Source organism: Osmerus eperlanus, chromosome 22 (genome assembly GCF_963692335.1).
Source record: "Osmerus eperlanus chromosome 22, fOsmEpe2.1, whole genome shotgun sequence".
Lineage (NCBI taxonomy): Eukaryota > Metazoa > Chordata > Actinopteri > Osmeriformes > Osmeridae > Osmerus > Osmerus eperlanus.
In genome coordinates this window covers 5,303,131-5,325,846 of record NC_085039.1, presented here as the reverse complement: position 1 = coordinate 5,325,846, position 22,716 = coordinate 5,303,131, and the positions used below count along the sequence as shown (strand labels likewise).

At 41.3% G+C, this 22,716-nt stretch overlaps 1 protein-coding gene and 1 long non-coding RNA gene across 2 annotated transcripts in view; one reads left to right on the top strand and one right to left on the bottom strand.

Annotated features, from left to right (window-relative positions):
* Positions 1–22,716, top strand: part of LOC134008710 (heterogeneous nuclear ribonucleoprotein L-like) — a 56,912-nt gene that overhangs the window by 5,120 nt on the left and 29,076 nt on the right. The gene's annotated exons all lie outside the window — the stretch shown is intronic.
* On the bottom strand, positions 2,821–3,661 carry LOC134008932 (uncharacterized). Its single transcript, XR_009928206.1, has 3 exons — positions 3,306–3,661; positions 3,110–3,212; positions 2,821–2,920 (listed from the first exon to the last, which is right to left on the bottom strand). It is a non-coding gene; the product is annotated as an uncharacterized LOC134008932 (long non-coding RNA).

Genomic DNA, 22,716 nt, shown 5'->3' with positions numbered 1-22,716 from the left:
AGACTTTCTTAAATCACACTTCAAGGCCCTGCCAGACTCTAGATAGCTTCTGCGTACATCCCCAACTGAGCAAGGCCAGGCAGCAGTCTTCATATGAGCTCCGTTGACCCGTCTGTGCATAAAAGTTTGATGTTGAGCCTGCAGCTGAGAAGAAGAAGAGGAGGAGGAGGGATAGGGGTGCAGGGAGGTGTGTGGCAAAGTTAAAGATAGCATTGGGTCGAGCAAGAGGGGTGTGGGTGAGGGGGCTTTAACTACACCACTGTGATCTCGCCACCTTCAGAGGGAGTCAAGCAAAGCTTGAAAGGCTGCTCCCCCCCCCCCCCCCCCTCGATGGCAGTTCTTCAGAAGACGGGAGGCAGGCGGCGGTAGCCGCCGTAGCGCTGCAGGGTGTTAATTCTACTCCAACTTGCTCCGACATCTGAGATCTTGACGGAGGGCCATTCCTTCCTGTTCCGCGACTTTAATTATTTGAAATCTTACGTAATCATATAACATATGCTGATCTTGACTTTAAAAAAAAGATTTCTTATTTTTTCTGGATTTTTTCCCATCCATTCCAAATATGGAAATAAGGCTTAGTGCTGTAGACTGGTTTAGGCCCAACAGATACCAACAGGTGGATTAACCAGTCTACGGTCTAAGGTTTTCTACATGGCCTTTACACTCATTTGAATGTTCCTGATGGCGGTAAATGTCACACAGAGATAAATGCTCTCTTGCCTGTTCTGAGAACGCGTTCAAAGCCAGAAAACTTCATTACTAATTTACATCTGAGGAGGCTATATTTACATACTGCACTGTGCGTTTCATCAATAAAACGTTATACATGCCAGAGCCAAGAAATTGATGTATTTACTTCAAACAGGGAAGAAGAACAGATTGCATAGTTTGTTTTAGCTGCAGATTTAAACATGCAGTTTTTTTTGTCGTAACTTTTTTTAAGTTAACGTTTCCAAAAAGCAAGACCTTGGCTTGTTTACATGTAAAATATGTGTATTCCTTTTGAAGATCCAAGTGGACAGCAACATATGCAATCTTATATAAATTTACAATGTGCTCTAATGATTAACGCAAACATACAGTACAAACACACATAACACCGACAAAATGTAATACATTTACATATGCTACTGGTAATCATTAAAATCTGATCACAGATTACTGGAACAACAGCAACACATGCACAGCTAAAGCATGAACAGAAATTGTCCCTGTTTTTAAAGACGCATCATAACTAGTTTCTGCCCTCAGCACTGAATTTATGCCACCAAGACTACTTCACTCAAGATCAAACTAATTGAAATTTGCATATTGACAAATAAGAGGTTTGTCTAATTGACAGTTACATTCTATACGCTTCTTTTGTCTTTAATATGTGCCTAATGAAGGCTGTACAGAGCTTTACAGAGTCTTCACCAGTTGTATTCTAGTTGTAGGCTAAGTAGTATATTCCTTTGGAAGATGCACCCAAAAGGTCTACAACACTGTGAAAATGGTGAGCCTAAACAGAGGTCTAGCCTTGCTTGTCTGTTTGATGAAAGTACTTAACCCTCGTGCTGCCTTCGGGTCACATGACCCAAAGGTTCATAACGAACCATTGTTGTGTTTACCCAATTTTACCCAATACAAAAACAAATAAAAATAATTTTCTTTTAACCATTCCAATGTTGGGGGTCTGAGACAGCCCGACAGAGAAAATGCTTCACTTTGTTTTTGTATGAGGTAAATTTGTTGCAATACAACGGTGGGTCACAATGACTGATGGGTCAGAATGACCCGAAGATAACACAAGGGTTAACCCTTGTGCTGCCTTCAGGTCACATGACCCAAAGGTTCATAACGAACCATCGTTGTGTTTACCCAATTTTACCCAATACAAAAACAAATAAAAATCCATCCATCAGCAACCTAAGCAGGGAGGCCCAGACTTCCCTCTCCCCGGCCACTTCCACCAGCTCTTCCTGGGGGACCCCGAGGCATTCCCAGGCCAGCCGAGAGACATAGTCCCTCCAGTGTGTACTGGGTCTTCCCCGGGGCCTCTTCCCAGTGGGACGTGCCCAGAACACCTCACCAGGGAGGCGTCCAGGAGGCATCCTTATCAGATGCCCGAGCCACCTCAACTGGCCCCTCTCGATGCGGAGGAGCAGCGGTTCTACTCTGAGACAGCCCAACGGTTAAAAGAAAATGCTTCACTTTGTTTTTGTATGCGGTAAAGTTGTCGCAATACGACGGTGGGTCACAATGACTGATGGGTCAGAATGACCCGAAGATAACACAAGGGTTAAGGCCTTTTCAAGAAACCTCGATTAGGTAAGCCGCAGCAAGACCTTATGGTGGAGTCCCAGCTAACACAGTTACGTTGCCCTTACGTTGCCGCAACGTCACTCGATGACCAAACATACGTTGCCACAACGTCTTTGGCGACGTTGCGGGACCGTGCATCTGTGGGACGCCAGAACGTAACCGCAACGTAATCTTGTGACGTTGCCAGTCCGTAACCGCGACGTCGTGGCAACGTTATTTTTCCGACGTTGCCAGTCTGTAACCGCGACCTCCTAGCAACGTCATTTTCCGACGTTGCCAGTCCGTAACCGCGACCTCCTAGCAACGTAATTTTGTGACGTTGCCAGTCCGTAACTGCAACTTTAACTAAGTAACCTATATTTCTCAATTCTACTGCTTATATTGGGGCGGTTCATATGCAGACCTCATTTGCCCAAGATGCTACTTGTTCTTGTATAATAGGCTACATGGTAGCCAACTTTAGGAGGACTATGTTTGTGTGATGTGTAGCCTAACTCCAGCTAATCATAAACAAGGCAGCATTTCCATGTAACATTGTCATTTTATTTCAAACAAAGTGCCAAACAGTGAATTAAAATCTTCTGCCAGTCCCCGCTACAGGTCCTGTCTGTTGGCCCTGACAATGAAGCACAAAATAAGTTAGTGTTCTATCAACATAATTGCACGTGTAAAAAGGCGCTATACAAGTCATAAAAAAATCACATCTAAAATAATATACATCATCAAAAAAACATGTGATTCTAGATTTTTGTCACATAGCCATATGAAAGGTTGGATATGGAAGCTGCAATCATGATTCATTCACCTGGCTTGTTTTGAATGGGCTGCCGGGGTGTGTTTGAGTGTCTCCTCTATGAGGAGCTCCACAGCTTTCTCTCCCAGTCCCGTCTTCCACTTCATCACAGCGTCTGGAATTAGAAGTCATGAACTTATTGTCAGCACCAATGTGAACGTTGAACGCTGCGTGTAAGCCATAGTTCATGGCATCTCCAAACACTTACCACTCTCTTTCGCAACTCCAGCACCTTAAGGCGCTCCTCAAGGTCTTGGAGTTCAGCCTGTGTTTGGGCCACCTGTAGGTCCATCACTGGCACCTCTTCAGTGTGTCTGCCCTGTAGTCGCCTGAATAGGAGAGCCTCTCGCTGGTTCTCCTCCAATGTCTCCATCTTCCGGAGCATAACCTGTAATGTGTCTGTCATTAAAGACAAGTAAAACAAGTTTACAAGAGTTAGCATGATTGGCATACACTGTGGTTCTTCTAGATTAGCTGTAACATTGATGTAAATAACAAATGTTACCTTGAATGGTTGTATACAAAGCATATATTTTTTTGAGTGTCTTATATTTGCACTTGCCTGGCTGCCAGCTGTTTTCCTGGGCCCCCAATTGGTTCACCTCCACCAGACCAGAGTTGACATCTAGGGGTATGGAATCTGGTGATGCAAAAGTTTTAAGTCATGCTTTTGCTTCAAACATACAGCCTTTAGGTTGCCATGGCTCATACAATTATTGTCACTGTTTTAAACGGTCATTCATTACTTTACCATCATTTCCCAGGGACACAGTGCTAGGCCGTGTGACGGTGGTAGGATAATCTGTACAGAAATGAAAATGGAATGTAGTTTATGTACATAGTTATAGCATATTGATATAAAAGGAGTAGCATTGCACATATGTGATCGTTCGAAAGCAGGGCCCCACATCGTAGCGTCGCACATGTGTGATTCTGAACATTCCAACCGACTGTTTTCCGATAGACAAAAACTATATGACAAACGCTATAGTATGGCTTCAAAATTTACAATTAGTAGGCTAACGCTGCGTTCACACTGCAGCGTTTTTTAACGCTCTGCATCGCTTGCCTTCCCACAGTACACCACGCACGGGGGCGTGTTAGACAAGTTAATACAGAGTTGTAGTTCTCTAATGTCACTGTTGTAGTCATGGCCAAGCGTGCAGATTTGGGTTCATGTACTCACAATATCGATCAAAATACCACTTTTACACAACATTTATGTAAGTGCAAGATTTTACTAGTGCAAGATTACAGTAGAATACATGTTACGCCACCGGTCACTCAACCAGTCGTTTGTAGGCTGGGCTAGCGAGCTAGCAGTGGCACAGAACAGTCACGTAATGTGACGACTAAATTTAAAAGTAGGCTATAAAAACACACTAGGAACAATGACGACATCGGCAACCATGCACCATGCATTATTAGTTTAATGTATTCTTTAAATTCAGGCTCGTCACATTAGTAACTTTGTTCTGAACAGAACTGGGTGTGCAGACACATACGAAAAGTTTCTCCTCCATCTTGAAATTGTCAAACCTAGAAATGTTTATCATGACGAACAGTTGCTACGTTACAAGAAACAAGAAACCAATCCAATTGGCCAACGCTAGCGTTTTCACGCTCCTCATTTACATAAAGTTGAGAAAATCCAACTTGCAACGCTCCGCTCCGCTCGCCTTCCCACAATGCCCTACGCGAGCGTCAACGCCTGGTTTAATTGAAAATGAATTGGAAGCCGACGCCGCGCGCCGCCCGCTCCGCTGCAGTGTGAACGCACTGTAACAAGTAACACTAGCAGGTAGTAGCATTGCTACGAGTATTATGCTAGGTTGCTAGGTAATCGCAATCAATGTGTGATGTGTAACATGATTAAGCAAACATTCTTTGTATAGCACACCAAAGCTGTATGACACACAATGCAAATTTGTGCTCCAATAATTTTTGTGATACAAAATTGTTAAATGTGACCTAAAGGTAAGCGACTCTTAAGAGTTTCATTTCCAAAGACAAGTCATCACAGAATATTACAATTCTTCCTTAGCAAACCTGCCCCTGAGCAACAACTTTGCGCATGCCCATTTCAACGCATCGCTCAAACTGGGGTTTCAGAAGAGATTTTGCAGGGGTTCAACACCGTCTTGTACACATTGGATTTCAACTGGAAATTAGCTACTTCACAGGTGAGTTTCTTTACAGAAATATATAAACATATTTTAAGAAATTTGATGGGGCATGCTAATACGTACAGTTAGGTCCATAAATATTTGGACATTGACACAATTTTCATCATTTTGGCTCTGTATACCACCACAATGGATTTGAAATGAAACAATCAAGATGTGCTTTAAGTGCAGACTTTCAGCTTTAATTTCAGGGTATTTACATCCAAATCAGGTGAACGGTGTAAATTACAACACATTTTATATGTGGCCCCCCCCTTTTTAAGGGACCAAAAATAATTGGACAAACTAACATAATCATAAATCTAATTGTCACTTTTAATACTTGGTTGCAAATCCTTTGCAGTCAATGAGAGCCTGAAGTCTGGAACCCATAGACATCACCAGACGCTGGGTTTCGTCCCTGGTGATGCTCTGCCAGGCCTCTACTGCAACTGTCTTCAGTTCCTGCTTGTTCTTGGGGCATTTTCCCTTCAGTTTTGTCTTTAGCAAGTGAAATGCATGCTCAATTGGATTTAGGTCAGGTGATTGACTTGGCCATTGCAGAACATTCCACTTCTTTGCCTTAAAAAACTCTTTGGTTGCTTTCGCAGTATGCTTCGGGTCATTGTCCATCTGCACTGTGAAGCGCCGTCCTATGAGTTCTGAAGCATTTGGCTGAATCTGAGCAGATAATATTGCCAGAAACACTTCAGAATTCATCCTACTGCTTTTGTCAGCAGTCACATCATCGATAAATACAAGGGAACCAGTTCCATTGGCAGCCATACATGCCCACGCCATAACACTACCTCCACCATGCTTCACTGATGAGGTGGTATGCTTTGGATCATGAGCAGTTCCTTCCCTTCTCCATACTCTTCTCTTCCCATCATTCTGGTACAAGTTGATCTTGGTCTCATCTGTCCATAGGATGTTGTTCCAGAACTGTACAGGCTCTTTTAGATGTTTTTTGGCAAACTCTAATCTGGTCTTCCTGTTTTTGAGACTCACCAATGGTTTACATATTGTGGTGAACCCTCTGTATTTACTCTGATGAAGTCTTCTCTTAATTTTTGACTTTGACACAGATACGCCTACCTCCTGGAGAGGGTTCTTGATCTGGCCAACTGTTGTGAAGGGGTTTTTCTTCACCAGGGAAAGAATTCTTCTGTCATCCACCACAGTTGTTTTCCGTGGTCTTCCGGGTCTTTTGGTGTTGCTGAGCTCACCAGTGCGTTCTTTCTTTTTAAGAATGTACCAAACAGTTGATTTGGCCACACCTAATGTTTTTGCTATCTCTCTGATAGGTTTGTTTTGATTTTTCAGCCTAACGATGGCTTGCTTCACTGATGGTGACAGCTCTTTGGACTTCATATTGAGAGTTGACAGCAACAGATTCCAAACACAAATACCATACTTGAAATGAACTCTAGACCTTTTATCTGCTCCTTGTCAATGAAATAACGAACTCCCATGAGGGAATAACATACACCTGGCCATGGAACAGCTGAGCAGCCAATTGTCCAATTACTTTTGGTCCCTTAAAAAGGGGGGGGCCACATATAAAATGTGTTGTAATTCCTACACCGTTCACCTGATTTGGATGTAAATACCCTGAAATTAAAGCTGAAAGTCTGCACTTAAAGCACATCTTGATTGTTTCATTTCAAATCCATTGTGGTGGTATACAGAGCCAAAATGATGAAAATTGTGACAATGTCCAAATATTTATGGACCTAACTGTATAATGTGCTGTCAAGGTAACAAATGATTCGGTTGCCACCGAAGTCCAAGAATTACATGTTATGGCAATTTGTGTTGCCTTGCTCATGTAAACGATCATCTGGGCTTTGGTGTCGTTGTAAATACCAGGCACCACTTGTTCCGAAAAGGTGGTACGTGATGGGATCTTGTACCGCGGCTCAAGCATCCTCACCAGATACTGAAATCCCTCATTTTCCACGATGGAATAAGGTTGTAAACTTTTTGCTATGAATACTCCCATAGACTGGGTTATTCTCTTTCCTCGCTTGGAGTTGGGTGGTATTGAACACAGAGCCTCATTAATCCTCAGAGTCGCTGGGCCAGGGTACACATTTTCCGTTGTTGCTAGCAACTCAGGATGGAAGCGACCGATGTGATTTCTTAAATTGGTAGTGTTCCCAAAATTTTTTATCTTGGTGTGACAGGCTTTGCATATGGCATGCGACTTATCTAGCTCGTGCTTCCCAGCCTGTTGGTAAAATCCCAAATGCTTCCATATATCAGCGTTTAAAACGCTTGGAGAGTTCTTAAGGACTTTCTCAGGGTCACCCTCAGCCATTTTGCTATGGCACGTAAGCGAATCGCGATGAATCACGTCAGGTAAATGAGACCGGGATGAGACTAGAGTCTAGGTCTATATGAAACGGGTTCGGCTACTGAAAATGTTATTTTTCATTTGAATGTTAATGCCGCAACCGGAAAATTAACGAGCGACATCATTGTGTTATAGGCTAATCCACGGTTTCCCAAAGTTAGGGTCGCGACCCAAAATGGGTTGCATACACTTTTGTATTGGGTCGCCAAATGACAAAGAAAAAATGCATAACCATTCCATGATATGTGAAATAATTTTCTAAATTAAAATAGAAGATGAGCGTTCTTTTTGCTACACTAGTCTAGTCAGCACAGATGCTGCGTGCGAGGCGGTTTACCCCTCCCCCTTTCTTCTCACGATCCTGGTCAACGTTTACCCGCTCTCTCGCGGAGTCTGGGCTGAGGTAACATTGAGAGTGACTTCTGTGGTTCCCTTGGCATGCATTGCGAGATGTCGAAACGAAAATATAAAGAAGAGTTTATAAACGTTGGCTTCACCAAAGTCATTCGAAATGCAGAGGAGAGACCTCAGTGTGTTTTATGTGGGGAGGTGCTCAGTAATGAGAGCTTAAAAAGAAACAAATTGGACAGACATCTCCAAACGAGACATTCTCAGCATCGGGGCAAGTCAAAGGAATTTTTCCTGGGCAAAGAAGAGACTTTCAGCAGACAGTGTTTTGACAGCGGAAATGTAAGTAAGAAGCATTTGAAATGTTTTGTGTGTCTGTTAGTTGCAGTGCCAATGGTTATTTTGTGACTAAAATGTATGTTGCTAGCTAACGTTGCTACTAGCTAGCTAACGTTACATATAGCTAACATATAGCTAATGGCGACAGCCAATGCCGCGCGACCTTCCGCCCCCGGCTTGTCCCTATGTGGATTAGGCCGCGAAGTGCATTTATTCAACTTTGTTTTGACAGTGTGGAAGAGTCATTAACGTGTGTGTTATGTTAATATAGGTTAAAGGCCATTTCACACGACTCGCGTAGGCCTATGTGCTGCAGATAAAATGCATGGGAATTTATGAAAGAATACAGACCCAACGGCGTCATTGCACTTACAATTAGAAACCAAGTCTTTTCTCGCGTCTAAGCGCGCAACGCTGTTCAAATGAGCTGATACATAACAGAAAATACTCAGTGTGCCCTACGAAGGAAGGAAATAGCATGTCATGCATTTTCTTCAAGACTTGCCGGATTATTGTCTCTCATCTACCAGGCATTCAAAGGGAACAGAGCAGCACTGAAGGCATCATTTCAAGTCAGCCTCCACATTGCCAAGGCAAAGAAGCCCCATTCCATTGGGGAGCAGCTGATAAAACCATGTTTAAAATATGTGTGTCTCTCTCTCTTGGGTGAGGAAGCAGCGAACAAAGTTGAGTCTGTCCCACTCTCAAATAACACAGTTGCAACTAGAATCAAAGACATGGCAGTGGACATCCAAAAGTCAGTTACAGGGGAAATAATGGAACACAAAATATTTTCACTGCAGCTAGATGAGATGTTGCTGGGATTCCCCAATTAATGGTCTTTTCCAGATACATCAGTGGTAAGGATATGAAGGAGGAGTTCCTGTTCTGTGACCGGCTGCATACAACAACAAGGGGAGAGGATATTTTCAGAGTGGTGGACACAAATTTGAAAGATCTCAAATTGGAATGGATTAACTGTATTGGAATTTGCACTGATGGTGCCAGGAACATGACTGGGTGCAGGTCTGGTTTTGTGGCTCATGTTCGTAAAGTGGTACCAAACGTGAAGCTGACACATTGTATCATCCACAGGGAAGCTTTGGCCAGCAAAGCATTACAGCGTGACCTAGGAGAGGTTTTTGATGTGGTTGTGAGAATTGTGAATCTAATCAAAAAGCGACCATTACAATCAAGGCTCTTCACAGAGCTATGCAGGGAAATGAGAGCAGAGCATGAGCACCTGCTCTTTCACTGTGAGGTGAGGTGGCTCTCCAGGGGAAGAGTTCTGCAGAGAGTGTGGGAGCTGAGAGAAGAGGTCATGGCCTACCTCAAAAATGAAGACCCTAACCTTGCCAAGCATTTTCAGGACAAGTATTGGCTGGCAAGATTTGCATATCTTGTGGACATTTTCAACAAGCTCAACACACTGAACAAAAGCCTTCAAGGAAAGGAGAACAGCATTTTGGAGCTGGAAGATGGAATTCAAGGATTTGCTGCACACCTGGCTCTGTGGCAATGCCAGCTGGCTGCGGGAGAACTGGCAATGTTTCCGGTCCTCTCTGCCTACCAAGAGAACACGGGTGTCCCCCTGAGTGACTCCGTGAAGCAGAACATAGTTGAGCACATGTCTGGCCTACAGAAGAACTTTAAGCAATACTTCCCAGACTCACAGGGATCTCAAAACCTTCAGTGGGCGAAGTATCCCTTCCAAGCTGTGCCATCACTAGAGTTGGGTCTAAGTCAGACAGAGTTAGAAGCATTGGTCACACTGCAGGTCAACAATGGCAGTAAGATGCTATTTGAGACAATCACTCTCTCTCAGTTTTGGATTGCTCATCTCCAGCAGGAAGAGTTCTCTTGCTTGGCTAGCAAAGCTGTAAATGTGTTGATTCAGTTTGGTACCACATACTTATGTGAATCTGGGTTTTCTACTCTAGCATACCTGAAACAAATACAGAAACAGACTCAATCCCCAGCATGACCTCAGAATAGCACTTTCACAAACCAAGCCCAGAATAAATCTTCTGGTTGAAAACTTCAACCAGCCACATACTTCTCATTAGATTTAATTGTGCCTTAGATTACATATTATACCCCTTCTGGCATGTCAGGCCAATAGTATCATTTTAAAATAAGCCAGTAAAAATGTATCTGAATGTTGCTCATTGTTGGTGTTTAAAGTTGAGGGATGTTGGGAGGGGGAGTTGAGAAAGGGGTGACAAATAGAAAGAGTAGAAAATGTTTGTTAATTTAAAAGTGGTACAACATTGTATGTACATGAGGTGGAGAGAATTTTTTTTATTGCACTTAAGACATTTGATTATTGCTGTCATGTGCTTTTATGATTAAATAAATACATTTCATATCCATTTTAAATTCATAGTTTGTTGTGTTCTGTATCAGTAGTAAAAAAAATATAGATGTTATGGCAATTTATGTAGTATTTTTATGTTTGGGTCCCAGGGAGACACCATATTTCTCTTTTGGGTCTCGAGCAAAAAAAGTTTGGGAATTAGGTGGCTGAGCGGTTAGGGAAGCGGGCTAGTAATCAGAAGGTTGCCAGTTCGATTCCCGGCCATGCAAAATGACATTGTGTCCTTGGGCAAGGCACTTCACCCTACTTGCCTCGGGGAGAATGTCCCTGTACTTACTGTAAGTCGCTCTGGATAAGAGCGTCTGCTAAATGACTAAATGTAAATGTAACCCCTGGGCTAATCGATTATGGTCGGCCACTGCATCGATGCAGCATCGTCCATGTCCGCATCGCGATGCATCGATTATTCGATTAATTTCAACACCTCTACTACCCTTAAGTATTGTTGAGGGCGAAGGTTTTTATGAAGCTTTGTAAATTAGCCTAATTCATTAGTTGTCAGTCAAAAAAAAAGAAAACGAGGTCAGTTGTGTTTGAACACCGGCTTCTAGCTGTCGGCTCCGCTGCTTAGGAGTACAGAAAGAGTTGTTCATGTTGTAATAAAGATCTCAATGAGGAAACACGCAGTATTCACTGCATTTTAATATAGCCTATAAATAGTGAATTTTAATATAAAAATATTAATGATTAATCGATAATCGATCGTTAATTCTCCCGACAATCGATGAAGACAATTTAATCGAATGCCCATCCCTAATCCACACACAAGCATGCCTAATTTAAAGTGTCTATAAAGGATAATTTACCTTTGGGAAGTCTTATTTGACTGTTTAATCTGTCTACAACTGAATTACCTTTAAATATACAGTATACAGTAACCACCTCTTGCCCACTGCAAAAGACCATCAAATGCAGACAAACGCTTAAGAACCCACAGCATTATCATTTTACTTGTTTCATTCACTTGTTTCATTGAATGTTTTTGCAACATTCTATTTATTGAAGAAGTCAATAATGATATAATCCCATAATACAGAACAGGGCCACCTTGTTTGTGGAGATTTCAACTAAATCACTCAGGGAAGACTCCACTCACTGTGCCAAGGCCAAACCAGATAATAATATGGGCCTTGACATACCAGTGTAGTTTTTGTTCATCCACACACTGTTTACTCTCCTAACTAATTGTACTTTTCAACCAACCCCAATTGTTTTTGTCACACAGTTCTGCCAAATACCTTTTTCATGTGAAAACCTTTGTTCTGAACAACCAACCACAGTTTGCATATTTCATGAAGAAGCCATAATAAGAGGAGATTGGGATTCTCTAAATCACATTGCCACGGGCGCTACAGAAACACTCCCAGAATTCATAAGTGTTTTGTGTTTGACCTTTCCCTCTTAAAAAACTCCTGTGCAAACCCAGAAGAAAAAAAACTTCCCATTTCATTTTATTCTCTCACCTTTAGCCTTCAAACACTGTACAAAATAATCAGTTTTCATAAGCAAGGAGTTACCTAGTCTTCCTGTGTATACATGAATAAAACCAAATACTCTATTGTCCTCAAGGGGGGACTTTCACTCACACAATATAATAACACTGGAAATACTGGAGACACAGCACAGATTACACCTCAGCAACAAGACAGCGCAACTCTCCCATCGCAGGCGGCGCACAACAAAACATGTGGCAACAATGCAGAAAAGGGATACAGTACCAGAGCGATATGAGCAAGATACTAGAGACCATGCTTTCTTTTGCTGCCTCATCTGAGCACCGCGGCTGAACTAATGTGACACAGGGTAGGTATCAGTGAGAGGAGGGAAGGGTGAGTGGGTTTGTTGCACGACATGAGGCAAGGAAACACGATAAAAATTTAGCAGGATTGTTCAAGACGGAAAGGGGGGGGCTCTTTGTACCGCGAGTGGCAGCAGAAAAAAACAGTGATAAACTGTAGGTGTTTAATTTGCTGCTTGCATGATTATACAGGGAACACTCCCTTCTTTTTTCTTCCTGGTCGGGAGCTTATTGTTTCAATGTCAGTGACACACGATAAGGGGTGAATCTCTGACTGATTATTCCAAGTCTGAGATTCTTAGTTGTAAATGCTTCTTGATTATAGATTTGTGGTATCTGTGTCCTATTTACTGGCCATTAGTGTGCAGGATGCTTGAATACACCACTCCATATTTCTGGGAACAAATAGGTATGAGAACAACATCAGATTGTTGGACTCAGGTCCAGATTGTAGCTTCTAATATCTCGCCAATAGGACGGAAGATAGGAAAGATGTTGTGGCAAGAGAGAGTGGCAGCATCTAGTTTTGACATGACAGCACTATGAATGGGATCCCCTAAAACTTCATGTTCTTGTCATTACTCTCAGGGCCTCATGTACGTACATTCGCAAACGTAGCGTTATTAGCGCCATGGCCAACCCGCAGATTGCGCACGCTATGATACTTCAGTTTACGTCATATTTACAAAACCTGCAGGTCATCGGGTAATCAGCGCCTTTCTCCACCCACTATACCGTACATTATGAGCATTTAAACGCGCAATTGAATGGGCCTCCTTCTCCCTTTCTATCATGGATCAGCCACCAAAGTCAAAACAGCGATGACTGTTTGAAATGATCCTGATGCCAATATTTGTAATGTAGCAGGAGTTTAACAACTGCTGGAATGGAATGTGAACGCTGAGTCGGAGATTCGATGTAATCTTTGATTTCTTCCAGTAACTGTAATATTGCATTGCTGCTTAATCTGTAACGCATAATGATTTTGTGTTCACTCAACTCAAAAAGTGTGATCCTTGTGGCAAATATCCTTTGGCCTATGTCTTCGTCTTAAGGGAAGTCTGCAACTGGCCCCGGTGTCTGTCTGAATGCTGCAATGTTGGGTGTTACAAAGAAAACTAGAGAATGAGCTATTAGCAAAGATTGAGTGAAATGTACTTATTTGCCAGAGCTTGGCCTGTGGACAAGATCAATTATGCCAACGTTTGATCTTGGAAATGTTTTAACAGGAAAGACCAGGTTTAATGAGAGCACCGGGAGAAGTGGGCAAAAATGAAAGAGGAACGCCTTAATGACACTTTGCACTACTTCAGGGAGACAAACGCATCTTTGCAACAAGCCGTCAGATGATGGGATGTCGAATGAATGCGTATGTGAAAAGAACCCTCATTACACCCTCATCGTTGAATATAGCAGGAAGGAAAGGGACATGTTCCTGCCTGTCAGCCCCCATAACCCCACACTCAGCCACCCCCCCAAAAAGCTAAGGTTCAGTCACCATGGAGACTCACCAAAAAATAAGGGTAGCCCGCGGAGTGCACTGTCCTTGAGCGCCCTTGTCTCCCGACCCGAGTGTAAGCCTCGCTGTCGGGGCTCCTTGTCACATCCTCTCTTTTCTAACTGATGGGGGTGGAGACAACCCCAGGGGCTCGACCCTGAAAAGAGAGGGGAATGTTCCGTGCTCAGCGGAAACATGATTTTCCCTCCCCTGTTGCCAACGCTGACGCCCCCCCAAACCTCTCTTACTTCACGCAGGGAAAGCTACCACTGTGATCAATGCATCAACTCTCTTTGGTATCAGCGGGGGGAGAGGGGGGGGGGGAGTTGACCCACTGTAAAACTCTTCTTACGCTTTCTCCCAACTTCACGACGATACCCGCGACCTGGCTTTGCAAGATAGCAAACTTTGACTTGAAAATATGACAGCCTTGCGGGGGACGGCGACGCATTCACTTAAACGAGGAAGTGAGGCTGCTGGCCCGCCTGGTGACTTAGCAGAACATGGTGTCCATCAGCAGACAGCTCGAGGCCATGTGTCCGCAGGCAGGGAGATGTGACGAGCACAGTCAGAGATGAGCTCGAGGCGATCAGCGTGCAATGCATTTTGCTCAATTTGTTTTCCTGATTTGTACGCGCTATCGTGTCGGCCAACCAATGTAGGGCACCACCGGTGACAGGCCTGATGGTCCAGACAGCCACTTGACATTCTGTTTACCGATCCACATATGATTACACACTCACAACCACTCCGTCTCTGTCTCTTTTCTGCACGCTCATACATTCTGTCAACCTCTGTCTGTGACCTGCTGTCACCACACTTAAGAGTGCCGTCTCAGACAAGAGCAGTGCTTGACCTAAGCTGCTCCTTGAGTTTCAGCAGGAGTCTAAATTTAACTCCCCCCCCCCTCCAAATGCTTGCACCTGTAATGAAAGTGCACAGTTTTTTTGGGGGGGAAGGGTAGATTGACTGGGATTGACTAAATCAATCTTTTAGCAGGAAAATCCTATTGAACATATACAATAAGTGGATATGTGGTCATATGGGGCGATGCCGTTTGAGTGTGAGGTGGTGGTTTTTGGGGGGGTTCTTTGCAACATCTTAAAGTGGGTGATGTCAGTTCCTGATAAATGCCTGTAGGTCAGAGCTCTCTGTAATAAAACAAGGGCAGAGGAGTTGGTGTGCTGTGTGATGTGAGAGGTTTTGCATAGTTGTTAAAGATATTGTGTAGTACCTTGTCAGCTATCTATTTTGTATAATTATTTTCGATGTAAACTTTTGCTTCAGCCCAGCACAAATACATCTGATTAAAAGAACTGTTTTACATGGAAATAATACCGGACAGCAAATCCTTTTTAATCTGTTCTTCCCCACCAGCCATTTTCCATCCGCCAGCTCCAAGCAACAAACCAAGGTCTTATTGCAGAGGCTTGTGTAATTGTAATGTAATGTGACTTGGTGCAGCCTCGCAAAGCCTTCAGCTCAGCTGCCGGAAATAAGGTTGTGCTCTGTGTCTAGCAAAACTGCAAGTGCTCGTAGTTCCTTGCTCCTGTTTGAGGTGTTTGTGTGTGTTATTTTCATTTAAACTTTTTTTTTTTTTTTTTCAAGAAACTAAGTAGGGTTGTGGTTCAAAACTAACATTACCCTGTCAACTTGATGTTCTACTTTAAACCTGTAGGGAATAGAGCTTGGCCTGTGCTACGGTGGCTATAACGTGATGCAGTTTAGAAACTGAAAAGTGAATCTATTCAACCTAACATTCATGGTGTTCAAGTACATCATTATAAAAAAATCTGAAATAATGTAAACAGCTTTGCTAGTCAAACAGTAGCAGTTCAAACAGTTGCTGTAGCAGGAGGAGGAAGGTTTCTTTCCTGGCCATTTCGGTGGCTGGGTGTGACGTCTTTGATGTAGCTATGTTTCAGATCAAACAGTACCTGCAAATACCCAAGGCGACTGTTGCAAAGCATCAAACAGTGGTTGCATTTAGATCAATGGTTGGGTGTCATCTGGTACTGGGGCTAGAGGACGCAGAGAGAGAGAGGGTGCACACATTCTCACACTCACACATGGGAACTGCACATAGAAGTTCCAAACCCTCACTAAACTCAGCTCGACTTGCTCTAGGGCCTTGTAGTAGGATTTCCTGTGTGTGTGTGTGTGTGCAACTCCAGTCAGAGAATTCTGATGTTTTTTATAGTCTCCACCACACTGGATCATGGGCTGGATTAATGGGGAGGGTTCATCAAACCAGGGTATGAGACACATGCTCCCTTTCTGCCTTCATTACCAGTGGCGTTTTTATACGTAAAAAATTGGTGGGGCAAAAACCATTTCAAAATATAGGATACATACCAGTAAAGCTACAAAACTCCCTCTTGCTACTGATGTGTTTATTTAACACATCAACAAACAGCGTGGCTCCTGATATGGAAAAATTCTAGCGGCACTGTGTAGATTTGAATAGTCAAGAGATGGCGGTTACAATAAATTTATTTTGCTTATACAGATCATGATTTAACAAAGTACTTTGTGATCAGTCATAACGAAGGAGGTGCTAGCCACAGGTCGTTCGCCAGAGTGATACAGAACAACCCCAAAACCCTGCCTTATATAAACTTTAGATCAAATGGTTATTCTGAACTCTGTGATTGGTCAGCACTGCTCAGTGACAGTGACTTCATATCAAGTTCCCACGGTTCTTTATTGTGGCCTCTCTCCCCAAACCAGTAGATAGTAAAACCACAGGGGTTCACCAGTCAAATGGTCAACTGTCCTTTGTGTGGGCCACTTCAAATAAGTCTACAGGAAGGGTCAGAGCAGCAGATCACAATAACAATACAGTTGAATCCACATTTGTCTCCAGACCAACTGTCTCTTCCTCCCCAGGTGACAAGAACTCTCTCAGGTCACCCAGACTTCCCGTCTCCTAGTTATAAAACTGCAAATGGCATCTCTACCAAATGTAGTTGACTCTTAATCAACTTTAGACTTCCGTTAAAACACATTCCTCATATATGAAACACACACATTATAACTGTATTCCAAAATTTCCATGACAATTCCAAAATATATATTTTTTTTTTTTACAATTCCATAAACCCAAACAGTTAATTAAGAAAAATAATTCAAACATTAACATAAGAAATGCTAGTCTCAAGACAAAACCCATTGTACCCCGTACACCACAAAGTCCAGGTTGTCGGAACGGATGCCATCTTCAGTTGGATGTAGGCAAACTTCTTTCAGGCGGTGTAGTCTAGTCAAATCGATTGCAAACGACGATCAAATTGCTCAGGGCAACTTTCAACGACACTGCACTTCGCGTACAGCTCGGAAATTTCCTTGGTACTACGCAGAACGCGTATCCAATGCTTCCGTTTCCAGACAAGGTGCACGCAATGGTTAGCGTGTATCCACGTTGCTCTCCCCTCGATCTTAACCGCCGGATTAGTCGTCAGGAGAATCTGGTATGGCCCCGTCCACCTTGGGTTTTACCAGGCGTTTCAGGTCCTTCACCACGATCCAGTCCTCTGGTATTAAATCATGCAGCGGTCCAGTCATAGGAATAGCCTCCTTCACCTGCCTGTGAATCTCACACAAAATAGACTCCAAAAAGGTTGCACAGTGATAAACAAGCACATTCTCACAGAGTTAAAGGTAACTGACTTCTTGTCGTCTGACTTCGTCTTCAAAGTTCTGTTCTCTCATTCAACTGAAGTGATTAACACAATGTTGAATCCTATCAACACCAAAATAACTTCCTTAAACAAGTGTGACCCATTATCATTACATATCCTCAAAGAAAAATCCCATCGAAAATAATCTAAATTAACAAAAGCTTGATCACTGAGCCCCTGAGAAGTCTAAAACTTCTTCCCATCAACAATCATTAAACAGTATCACTTCTCCAAAAATTGAACTCTACAAAATCCATCTATCAATACCCAAATGGTTTCTCTAACCTTAACTGTGAAGCTTATCGTGTTTAAATTCCTTTTCTCATAATACTTGTCCCACATATGAAGTATTAACAAAATGACTATGCATCCATTACAAATCCTCTTGTATGCTAAAATAATGCATTCTTCTTGATATCACACAAACTGTAGAGGCATGATCTTTCCATGTGTTAACTTAGCAAAATCTCAAGATAAATGTTTTATGCAGACCATACAACCTCCATTTTTTATTCTCATATCCTTCCTTTTTCCAAAACGCATTTTCTTGTGGATTAGTCCAAGTTCGAATCTCCATTCCACCATTCCTTTCTCCATCTGTCCGCTGTATTCTGTAATTCTTATCAAATATACTCAAACAAAACAAAATTCTCACTCTGGGTTAAATACAGTCCAATATTTTCAACTCAGCAATATCATATCAAACCCTCACAATCCTATCACAAATCCAAACTACTGAAACTAAATTCATAAAACCATAAAACCCCCATAGTCACTCTGTTTGGATCAGTCAGTCATCAGTCAGTCATAAATTCCTAAACGTCACCTCTTCCTCTCTAAGAAGCCTGCGCTTCCCTTAAAGAATCTGTAACAAATGTTGTATCAAGGTCACACAACAATTTTCCTCAAAAGAGTCCTGTAAGCCCAAATTTGTCAAGTTAGGCTCATCCGGACATAGCAACATCATCTCATCACTTCCTGTAAACATATCAACATCAAAAACATATTCTAGTTAGTTCATCAATGCATTCAGGCAATCTAGAAACTGCTCCAGCTAGTATCAGCACTAGCATTTTCCCTGTGGAATAATCATAATTGTTAGAGTGAATTCCACATTTCCATACAGCAAGTTGTTCTATAAGTGAAAATAAGAAACTTCCTGTTTCCATACCTTTCCCAAAATCATATGTAACACCAATGATGTATTTAACTATCAGTAAATATGTTAACTCTTTTCCCTTTTATGAATTAACAAGCTTACACTGAAGCAACCAACCTTTGAACCAATTTGTATAAAATAAAACTATTTTTAGAAAACAGCCAAATTACGAATAACCTCAACTTTTTGTCTCTTATTATCTTTTCTTCAAAAACCTTTAGGAACAGTTCAAATGAATACCTTTAAATTTCAGATTCCCTTTTAATTTTTTTTTGTATTTAAATTCATTAAATCAAATCTCTCTTTTTCCAAGACATGTAGAAAACCAGCATCACTACCCTAAACCAGAATTTAATCTGTATGATTCCAAAATAAAACATAGACCATAAAATGTTCTTAATGTAACCATTAGCCAAACTTATACCCCATCTATATTTCTATATAGGTTAGATAGGTAGAACTTCATAACTTGCTTTGGCTGCAGTCCAGAACAAGCTACTTCGTTCCAACCATCACACCACAATTTATCAGACTTAATGAGTCTTCCCAAATTATTTCAAAACCAAATTATCATAACCCTCTTTATGAACCAATAGCATAATAAAACAACATCATCACAGCCTAACTGTTTATCCCAAAACAGTGTACCATGCCCTTAAGACAAAAGAAAATATAAACTCTCCCTTTTTCTTTTAAACCTTTAAATTCACAATTTAACATAAACCCGTAAAACAAAACCTTATTCTTTAACACCTCAAAAGTTTTATCAAAGCATGTAATATATACACCTTTGAATATTCCTATATTTACCAGCAATCTCAATTACTCTTTGTTAGTGAATCAATTCAAATAAACAATCGCGCATTTCAAAACTCGAATCAAACAAACAGCGCCCTCTGGAACAAAGCAAAAAACTCTCAACCTTTTTTCTCTTTTAAACAACACAGATGGTTGGCGTTTACCATCTATTCACTTAATTTTGCTAAAGTATAACTTTGCCAATCCAATTAGAACTAATTTATGAACCAGGGTCTAATTTCTGCATTTTTATGGAGACCATCACACACCACAGATTTTCCGCTCGTAAATACAAGTTCTGGTCTGAAAGGCTCCTACCTCCCTGTTTGGCTAGGATTTAGAACAAATGTTAAATCATACATTCGTAAACCACCAAACTTCGAATTCATCTAAACGGACACATCTTTCACCATTAATACTCACATAATTATGCAGAATTACACCCTCTGGGATCACCTTTGTAAAACTCATCGTAACGGGACTTTTTTTTGTAGCCCCCACCTTTCCTCTGAATTTCTGAAACTCATTTAAAATGTCCTCAAACAAACAAAAACCTTGTTAGCAAATGTCTCAAAATACTCATCACGTAACATATTTCAAAAGTAACCAAATTAATATGTAAAATTCGCTCCAAATGTATCTATTTCTCTAAATTTGCGTCTTTGTAAATTTCTCAACTTCCATCTGCGCATGCGTCATGCGGTTACTCATCCTGGATCTCAAATATCAAGCTGCAATTCCTTTACTAGCCTGTACCCGCCTGTCGGTGTGCTAGTTTGTTAGCCAATGTCGTTGCCATAGTTGCAAATTCAACTTCCTGGACTCTCCTTTGTCTCAGGACAGAGCAAAATGCACTTCCTCCACGTTTTCACCATTAGCCATTAACCAACAAAGTCACAGCCTAGATTTTCTTTACAATTACAACCTTTACAATTCTATCAACCATTAGTACTATTTTATTTTCAACATAAAAATTTGGCTCCGAAATCAACATATGCACCTAATATCACTCGTCAGAGAATGACAGTTTACCCATGTATTAGCATTCTGGTTGGACAAAGCTTCAACTTCAAGTCCATTTAAATAGGTAAATATGAATACCACCAAACCCAACACATTTCAACAAATCATCTCAGCAGCAATAAACACACATATGTAGTACCTTTGCCCTTGACAACAATCGCAATTCAGTCTCTCTAACTAGTTCCCCTTGTATACACTTAAGTCCCTCGGACTGGCTCAATCTTTCTAATCACTTCTTCATAACCCTTTACATATTTCTTTAAACAACAGTAACATCTGTGAACTCCCACAAAATTAAAAATAAAACCATCGAACATTTCCAGACATAAACAAAAATATTCCTTAAACAACATAACATTTCCGTTTGAACACATAACTTTCTATAAAAGTTTCAATAACCCCGGGATTGTAATTCTTCAAATGAATACCGCTTTTATTGCCAAAACTGGCCTTTTACCAATTATCCTACCCAAACACTAAATTTCCAGCGCGTTATTCAACAACGAATCAAGCTCATAATATAGAAAATCGGTCTGTACCTAATTTCCAAATCAAGAGTATGGCAACTCACAATATTTTCTTAAGTTCGACAAAGAAACAGAAACACACATCTGTTTTCCCAAACAATATACTTCACAATTCAACGTCAAATTCTCAATAAAATGAGTGAATTTTTTTTTTTGCACTCACGTGTGGGCACTGCACGCAGAATGAGCTTCACTGAAAGAATCAACTTCCGCTAGGCTCAAGCGCATGCGCCTCTTTTCAAGTGGAGAATTCAGTCAAAGAATTAACATTTGCATTTTCAAAACAGAATGTCTCCGTCTTCAAAAACAAATGCCTTCTGGCGGTAATCAGACCGATGTAAAGTCTAACATCAAACATATAACGGTTAACACAGAGTTGTAAAACAATCGTCTCTCCTCTACCAACAGTGTCAACCGATAAACATTGTACGCCACCATTTCGAAACTCAACTTCCGGTCACGAACCCCTCTGATTTTGCGAGAGTTCGCTCACAATTTCCAGAAAACTTTCAACAAAGATGACACATCTCCGGACATTCACGTACATTTTGCTCAAATTCCCACAATTAAAGCACGCATTTTGGATTGACCTAGCAATTCGTGTTGGCCTACATGTTTTTTCAACAGCATGTCAACACGCTCTGCATCAGCTTTGACCATAGCCCACAACACGCTTATTCCAAACACAACAGGGACTCAAACCCTATGTTCCGGAGAGGACTTTAACCTTTCCTTCTTTAAAACACAATGGCAATTGCAAGTCAAGGCACAAACTTCAATCTTTGCGGGAATCCAAAGCAAATCTATAAAGATGGCAGATGTCAGAAGATATCTGACCTATCTCCATCCAATCAGAAAAAGCTCTCCAATCAGGCTAAAATCTATTCTTTTCTCCACCTAAAAAAAAATTGTGTATCTATTTCTCTCCACGAACCCATTTCGCAATACAATAAGGTCCTTAAAACAAAACGACTCCACACTCGAAAATCCACATTTATCAATCCATATTTGCATTTGCAATAAACTATCGTTACCATACTTTTGCTTCATGTAATCGATGTTTGGACAGGTCAATTCTGTCTCCAGACCATTCATTTTCAGAATTACAATCCATAAACGATAACCAACAACGGAAAATAAAGACACAATTACTCCTTTTCGTTTCTAAAAACAATTAAATTCCGACTTCCCAACTTTCAATGAAAATAACTGCACAATCTTAAAGTACAAATATTCAAACCGAAAAAAATAATTAAAATTTCGAAAAGTAATTAAAATTTTGATTTTTGTAATTTGTATATAGCTTGAATAATAGACACCATTAGTTACTCATACTTCTTTTAACCTCAAAAAACATATAAAACAAAAATGAACACGCGTGTTGCAAACTTAAAACCTCTACTTTGAAATTTCACAGGCCTATACTTCCTAAACTTTTTCTTTTCTTTGTTCTCCACCTTCAGGGACTCAAACCCTTTGTAAACACTCTCACTCACACAGCTGACTAGTATACTTTTCTCTCGGGACTTAGAATCACGTTTTGGCCGT